Source organism: Lepisosteus oculatus, chromosome 27, assembly GCF_040954835.1.
Source record: "Lepisosteus oculatus isolate fLepOcu1 chromosome 27, fLepOcu1.hap2, whole genome shotgun sequence".
Taxonomy (NCBI): Eukaryota; Metazoa; Chordata; class Actinopteri; order Semionotiformes; family Lepisosteidae; genus Lepisosteus; species Lepisosteus oculatus.
The window spans coordinates 4,541,507-4,549,747 of record NC_090722.1 but is presented as its reverse complement, the minus strand read 5'-3'; the positions used below and the strand labels follow the sequence as shown (position 1 = coordinate 4,549,747).

Here is an 8,241-nt window from a genome sequence, read left to right as displayed (position 1 = left end):
ACTCACAGCTCAATTAAATCTGCCTTTCAGGTCTGTGGTCGACTGACCCTTAGCACGCAGTGCTGGATTCACATTAGTAAGGTTTCGTGCTTCTTCAAAGTGCCTTTTTAGTTTTGACTATTGCGCTATCGTAGCTGCTTGCCGAATGAAGATGAGCGTCAACTTCCTGAAGAGTTCAATCTTAAATGATCACACCGGCTGCAGCTACAACGCCCTAAGGAGAACGCCTAAGTGAAAAACGAAATGGGACTTTTCTCTTAAAAGTATGTTCTTTTTCGCAACCAGCTTTTAAAACTCCCACTGCGATACAGTCTGCTGGGGCGTGTGCGGGTCGCCGAGAGCCGTTCAGTCGCTGGAGGTGTGAGGGTGTCAGACAGCAGGGGTTTTTACTGTATTCCTCACGCCCGTCCAGTTTGGAGTCGCGGACTGTGTTGCTTACAGTCAGGCTCACAGTGACACCACCTGGACCGGGACTGAATAAAGGCCCGGGATCGCCCCCCAGCTGTCCTCGCGAGTCAGCGCCCAGTCCAGTCGCCACCTGGAGGTTTGCGTGACAGGGTCTGCGGCGCCCCGCGGGGGAGTGAGCGCTGATTGGAGGATCTGCGCTGATGTCACAGCAAGCGCGAGAGCCCCTTATAAAGCCTCAGAGCCAGAAGACCCCTGGCTGACTATCTCCACAATGCTGAACAGTTTTTTTTCCCCTCAAAAGGCTTTGTTACTTCAGTGTTAGGAAAAGCATGACAATTATTTTTAAACTTAGATACACTTAATGATGGTCTTATTATTGTACCTGAGTCTTAGTCCTTATCTTTTTATACTAACTACCAATTAAGCACTTTGCAGTTTTCTATTAAGTACATAACTGCTTATTAAAACGTTGCTTAAGGCTGGGAGGCTACCTTACTGCCACTTACTGCAGGTGCAAACCCAGCTCCAGATCAACTGTACCCTTTAATTGTATAACAGTTCATAGAGAAAGAAAATGCATATCTTTTCTGACGTATTACTGCGATCTTCTTTAATGGCTGAGATTTCGTCTAAAATGTAAACAACAGCAAAGCGCGTGTGGTCCGGGTGACATTTAAATCGGTCCGGGTTGCTTTAACTTCCCCCACATGCTGACCGGTAGTTCTGGAGACTCTGACGCAGTTGTGACGTACGTGGAGGTGTAAGGAGAATTTGGAGCGAGGCGTTCTAGAATAAACGAGACATTCTGTCCTGCCGCCCTCACCCCGCGTGGCTAAAGAGCGCGTGTGGTCCTATTGGAGGGACGCTACTGGGGTCTGCAGCAATATTTCAAAGGTCTGGCCGCTCCTTCCCCCAAGACACCACCTGGTCGCTGTCCTACTTTGCTTCATTTTCTCCCTGCCCTGTAGCAGCCTCACTGCTGTTCTCACAGTAAACACTATATCCCTCCGCCGTCCACGTACGAAATAGTCCCTTTTACTTCTTCGACAGTAGTTTTGCTTATTTAAGCCTAATGTGAGGCCTTACTTATTTAAAAAAAAAATGGAAATCTCCATGTCTTACACACGGGGAGTGTGTGTGTATGTGTGTGTGGGGGGGTCTTTTCGGGCAAAACAATATCACGAGTTTAAGGATCGGTTTGAGGTGTCGGTGACACAGTTGCCTCTTTCGCTCTTTGGCAAGAGATGGAGGGGAAGAACACTTTTCGATTTTGACGAGCGGCTTGTTTATGACCCGAGGCGCTGTCGTTGCTTTCTTTCTTTTTCGAAAGCGCGAAGCCGGCAGCCGGGGAGCACCTTCGCTGCAGATAAACACAGGGCAGCGCAGAGCTGTTGGAAGTTTTGCCCTCATCGTCTGTAAAGGTCACCCGCACATTCCCGCTTCGGTACAAGCGCGCAGCCTGGACAGTCCGGCCCAGGAGCCAATGAGCACACCCACGTCCGGTATTCGAGGCATCCCGAGCAAATTCACACCATAAAACTATTTTGATAATAGTGATAATAATAATAATAATAATAATAATAATAATAATAATAATAAGGAACAAGTAATAGGTTTATTCCATGCTGAAAAAAAGAAGAAAGAGAACACAACGTTTCGGCTGTGGAGCCTTCTTCAGGTGTCCTGAAGAAGGCTCCACAGCCGAAACGTTGTGTTCTCTTTCTTCTTTTTTTCAGCATGGAATAAACCTATTACTTGTTCCTTTGCAGCCTACGCATGCTGACGCAGCTACCCACCTGACATAATAATAATAATAAAACTTTATTTGATATAGCGCCTTTCAATGTGGCGTCTCAAAGCGCTTTACAGAATGACAACAACGATCAATAAAAAATTCACCCTATAAAACATAATTACAACGCACAGAGGAGACCGTGGGCGGTGGTACTAAGTGTGGTAGGAGCAGAGGGGTAAAGAATGGAACCAGTTCAGCAAAGGTTAATATCTACATCAATTATCTAAGGTAAGTAAATATCCCATCAAGCCCCTGGGTGGCAAAGTTAACGATATAGTCGGAGGAACCTCCACCGGCCTGGTTCTTTCTGAGAGTAAAGGGCGTGAAAAGTCTGAAACTGCATTCTTTCTTTTTTTTTCCCGGATCTGCGGCACACACAAAAATAGCCCCTTCTCGCGCTGAAACACGCCGTTCCGTTAAATACAGGGCGATTTCGCCCCGGCTGGACTCTTACGTAGGTTAATCATCACCAACTAACAGCTCGCCCCGGGCCCTGCTGATGTATGGGCTCCGGTCAGCATGGCTGGGACCGGCAGCAGTCGAGTGAATTTAAGACACTTCAGCCACGTCGGCATGAACCTCGCTGGTTTAACAGGAGTTCAGTGCTGTCAGTGGAGGCTGGGGCGCGTGTTTTCACATTTTTGGTTTTGTTTTCGTCTTTTTTTTGCGCGTTACTCATTTTGCTGAAGCCTTATGATTAAAAAATATATATATTCCAATGGTTGTTTCACCTGCAAACAATCCGGTAGCTGAAGATTCAGGGTTTTTAATTGTATTTTGTAAACTCGGAGCGACGCGCGCCGGGCCTGAGCGTGTCCATCCTGTTATGTTCACCGTCTCTAATCAAGGCACCTCCCGAGCTGGAACGTTGTCTGTGTCGTAAGTCGTTTTATCGTTCACGCAACGACTCAAATCCACCCGTGAGCCCTTAAAAATGGTGTTTAAATCATGACGCCACAAGACTTTGCCTTGTGGAAAAACAAAATACAAGCCGTGCGCTGGCAGAGGTGAAACAGCGCAACGACCTCGCTCCTGAAAGAGAGGGGGTGCAGTTTCCGAACTGTAGTTTCTACTGCTTTCCAAGTCGATTCTATTCTTAAATTATAATATATATATAATAATAGACACATTTTCTTTTGAAAGTTACAAGACAGGTCTGTTGCTCTTCCAGGATGACAAGTGTCAGTTTTTTGGGGGGAAAAATTGATATGATTTTTGTTGAATTGCTATTTTAATAAGACTTGGATTTTATACACACTTGAAAGCAGAAATTTGCAGCTCACATTGTGGAGGCTGGATTTCAAAATGCAACCAGTGCTTAAAACAATGCAATAGTTTTTAAAAAAGTCGCTTTTGAAAATTCCTTTGTGCCATAGTAGCTTTTGAACTTTTAAAATCAATATATAGGCCAACTTTGGAGCAACAAGAGTAGAAGTTAGAAATTAAAGGAAAATAATAGTATTCTAACTTAATGCTTGTAGTGTTAGATTAACATTTTTTGTTAAATAAATTATTTTATATAATGAGGATGCTATATTAACAGCGCTGGGCCAGAGACATACGCTGTCTGCATATTTATGTCATGTTGCGAGATAATAAAAGGATCATTTGTGTTGTATTTGGCTGTTCAGTTTTTACTGTAGATTATTTTACAAACCAAAAAGTAAACCGGTTATGAAAAAAAAATTAAATTAACTGAAGTGAAGAGGATCAGTACCCATAAAGAGGAAGAATCGTACTGTTGGTGTTTAAAAATGTAAGGCGGAAAAAAAAAGGCCTGTACCTTTAATAGAGACATTTCCTTCCAAATAATCCAAGCAAATCTAATTGACAAGGCGGAGGGATACACACTCGTCAGTCAAACTTGAACAGCCCCCCTCTCCCTCCCCTTCTCCTCTCTCGCGTTTACACAAACAACCTATCCTTTCTGCCCGCGTCTCATTGGTCGCGCCGCGCCAGCCGCCGTCCGCGATTGGCTAAGGGACACGCCACTCAGGAGAAGAGGGCCATCCAGGTTAGATTGCACGATACTTTCTACATTGTATCATTTGACTGAACTAAATAGTTACCTTGTACAGCCAAGACGGGGGAAAAAAAGAGAGGGGGACGGAGTCTTTTTTTAAAAAAAACAGAACGACGTCCTTTATTGATACTTTTTTTATCGTAAAGGAAATAGCGCTACCCGTTGTGCCTCGCAGCTGTGGAAAAAAACATTCTCGGGTGAGTGAGACATTAGATTCCTTCCTCTGGCGTTTTTGACGTCCGCACAGTTGCTGCTGCTGCTGCTGTGGTTGTTTTTGTTTTGCCCCACGAATGTCGGTTCGCTTCTCGCTCCCTTTTTCACAAGTTTGTCGTGCTCAGCCGGTGCGATCTGGCCCCCGGAGCGGGTCCGGACACCGTCGGTTTTGCTGTTTACTCCGGCTTTCTCCGTGCCCGGTCTGTGGTCCTCTTGTCGTTGCTGTTGCTATAATGGCTGTCGGCGATCCCCTCCACCCCTCTCCAGTCTCCCAGGGAGGCTTTGGGAAACAAAGATGGGTTCGAGACCCATTTCTGCGTGTTCGCCTTGTCCTCCAACCCCGAGAACATTGCGTGGGGGTTGTTTTTCCCCCCCTCTGCTCTTCTGGGGGCGATCCGCGCTCCGTGTCGTCGTCAGGGCCAGCCGTCGTGACAGGAGCTGTCAAAACCCCCCGGCTGAAGCTGTCAGCGTGGATTTGGTCGCGCTGTGGAGACGAACTGTGTTCATTTCCGTGGCACGTTTTCGAGTGGATGTGTTGTTGTTGTTTTTTTTTCATGACAGGGTGGTATTTTCCTGAAATATGAGTTGAACGCCGCTCCAAAATAACATTCGCGCGTGTATGTGTATGTGTGGGGGGGGGTTATTCGGAAAATGGTTCGTGTGCTGTATTATTTACTTGCATAGAAAAAAATGAATGTTTTGAGATGTTTAAAATGAGGGATCGCTCCTCAGGAGGGTATGCCTTGAAAGTGGGTTGGCACTGATCAAACAGTTGGCAAAACGAGAACAAGCGTCTTTTTGGGGGGCCATTCGCGTAGGAAAGCTAACTCTCCCGCCGCCCGGGTTGTACCGTCACCATCAGACGACCCCTCGGCGGCGGACTGGAGTTGACGAACAAAAGCTCCGTTTTCGTCACGAAAGCGCCGGCCGGATCCGTTTTCGAGAAAGAAATGCGGGCGGCTCTCAGGCGAGTCCCGCACTGCGTGTGGAGCCAGTCTGTGGGGTGGCTGTTGGTGGGACGGGGACCCCCCGACTCGCCTGACCGTTATTTTTAGGGAGGTTTGGATCGACCGACCTACCGCCGAACCCAGCACACGCGCTGTACCGTGCCGCGAGCCGCTGCGTGTCTGCGTGCTGCTGCTGACGACGACGACGTCACTGCTTCGGAGGGTGCCCGAGCCCTCTTTTCCTGCGCGTGCGGCTGTACCCTACCCCAGACCGCCTTGTTGAGGGTGCGAGGGGGTCTGTGTGGAGGAGTTGGGGTACAGAATGGGGAGGGGGCGACCGCCTGCCCTTAACGCGGCGACTGTGGGAGCTCCGTCTGCGAGGGCCCCGTCCCGACGTGAAGGAAACAAGGCGTCACACGTTTTGTGTTGACACGGAGTCTCGTTGCCGCCCGCCCCCTCCGCCAAAAAAGTCTTTTCCCCCTTCCTCTCCTCAAGTAACGCCGTGTTTGGTAAAAAATAATAATAATCCCCATCAGTATTATCATTATTACTGTTAATAAATACTTAACCCCCACACTATTGACGTTAAAGTGGCTGTGACGCCAGGGATACTGTACTGTACAGTAGAGAGAAAATATCAAACCCGCTGGTCACCATAGAAACACAGAAGTGTGAACTCTTCTCGTCGACGCTGCCCCAGAAGGACCATCGCGGCAAAAGGGAAAATGAAGCTTTAAAAAACGTTCGCCGTGTTTAATTTGATGTCCCAGCTGAAAGAAACCCGTTAAACACGGGATCCGTTTTGAAACGTGTCCGTCCCGTTGCTATAGATTTCGGACTTCGCAAAAGCACAACAGATCGTCCGGCCCGCCCGCTTCATTTGGAAGGCAAAGCAGATTTTGAGTCCGAATCTCGAGTTGGAAGCTGGGTCATCGCTTTAGTGCAGCCTTGGTTCTGGTCCTGGGATTCGCTGCTACTGGGCCCTGTATTTAATCAAACTGCTGAAAGTGGCTGGAGATGTTTAATTAGGAAATGACGTACTGTAGTTAAGAGCTTTAAAACAGACAAATGAGAGGAGTCATTTGTAGCCATTAACAGTTATTTGATCCATGTATCTCAAGCCAAAGTATTGGCTTTAACCGCTTGGCTGGGCAGCGTGTTCCACACTCCCACAACTCTTTGTGTAAAAAAAAAAAGGTTCTTGGCTTTAACTTGTACAAAGTTTCCACTTGTGTCCTCTGGTTGAACAACTTCCCACACCTAAGGAGCTGAAAACAATCAGTTACAGTTCATCCTGTTTTTCTTTCAGTGAGGGGTCAGGGCAGGAGCCATGCTGGGCTCAAATCAGAGCTGTGCAGAACTGTGAAAGGAGTGTGATGGGCAAACCTGAGCTGTGTCCGACCTGACGCCCCACTGGGCTTCAGGCAGCATGCGGGGGGGTCACTGCCCGCGGCCCGCGGACAGGGGGAGAAGACGCGACGTTCCGGTTGTAGAGGGCGTTCACCTGCAGCCTGTGAGCTCGCACAGCCCCCCTCGTTTATCCCTGTCAGTCCTGCCCTGGGCTTGTGACCCAGTCCTGCCAGCGCAACACTGAATTTCCCTTCCGGTCCCGCAGGGCCACGCCGGCCTCCTGGTTTTTTCTCCATCCTGGACTCGGTTCGGACCGACGAGTTCCGACGGAGCGATGTTGTGAAATGGTGTTTTGTGTCCTGCGCTGTTGCCCTATCTGCTGTAGGTTGAGGGGCTCTTGTTGTGGAAGACAAATGAATACAGGCGAAATCAACTCTTCCCGACTCGGTTAATCAGCTGTTCCTTTCACCCGGCCAAGCACTCTGTGGCCAAGTGTTGTGAAGGGCACTGCCCCTGGTAAAACGATTGATTGATTGAATGGCTCTGTTAGCCAGTTAGCCAGTTCTTTACTTGCTGAGGCTGACGCGCTGGCTGTTAAACCTGGTGGACTGTGGCTCTCCAGGGCCAGAGGCGAGTGGAGTTGCTCTCTGAGCAGAGGCAGTGAAGTTCGTTATTTCCCACGGAGACCCTCGCTGCAGAAACTGTAAAAAGGCTTGGACACACGGCGTTTCCGCACCGCCAGAATCAATGCAGACCTCTCGAAACCGACACATAACTGCTTTTAGTGCACTGTTGTCTTAACCCTGCTTCTGGAGAGCCGCGCTCCCACAGGGTTCTTGGATAACCATTAAATTGTTCATTTCTCCACGTCTGGAACGATTTCATTCTGATCAGATAAGCAGGTGGTGTTAAACTGAGCGATTTAGCGGTCATCTGGAGAATAATTCACAATACCCTTCAACCCTCAAGGACCACAGTTGCCTTAATTGAGCACACCTGCTGTTTTGTTTGTTCCAATTGAGCGCTGTTACATGATTGAACCCAAAATTGACCTAATAGGATTAACTTGAACTCCTTGTTTTCAGTTCCTACACATCAGAGGCAGACCTGTTGTGTTTCACAAGTCATTTACAAAGCTCAGATTATTTTTTTTTGGGGGGGGGGAATGCTTTCTGATTCTGAAAGCAGTCAGAATCAAGGAGCTCATTCCATTAAGGAGTCAATTAAGTGAATCGGCTTAATTGATTGTTAGCTTTCGTGTGTTCCCAATATTCTGCAAACACGAATGGGGCTCTCCAGGGCTGGTGTTGGAGGCTATGTTCAGGGTCGATGATCTGTGCTCAAGGGAGCTTGTTAACATCTTCTGATTAAGCAGAACTGTGACTATAACAAAGTCCAGAAGATAACAGTGGCTTTTCTGGACCAGAGAAGCTCTCTTTACTAATCTTCTGATGTTAGATTAGAGCTTGCAGCTGGACCTGTGATCAACCTAGAGGAAGATTTTT

The 8,241-nt window shown here is 47.9% G+C and overlaps 1 protein-coding gene across 6 annotated transcripts in view; it reads left to right on the top strand.

Moving 5' to 3' along the window:
• Positions 1-4,215: 4,215 nt before the first annotated feature.
• mef2d (myocyte enhancer factor 2d) overlaps positions 4,216-8,241 on the top strand; it is a 75,761-nt gene continuing 71,735 nt past the window's right edge. For 3 of the 6 annotated variants that reach the window (XM_069185213.1, XM_069185215.1, XM_069185210.1), the window contains exon 1: positions 4,216-4,423. The gene's annotated coding sequence lies outside the window, so the exon portion shown is untranslated. The remainder of the gene's footprint in view (positions 4,424-8,241) is intronic. The other 3 variants (XM_069185216.1, XM_069185214.1, XM_069185212.1) reach the window with 2 other exon arrangements.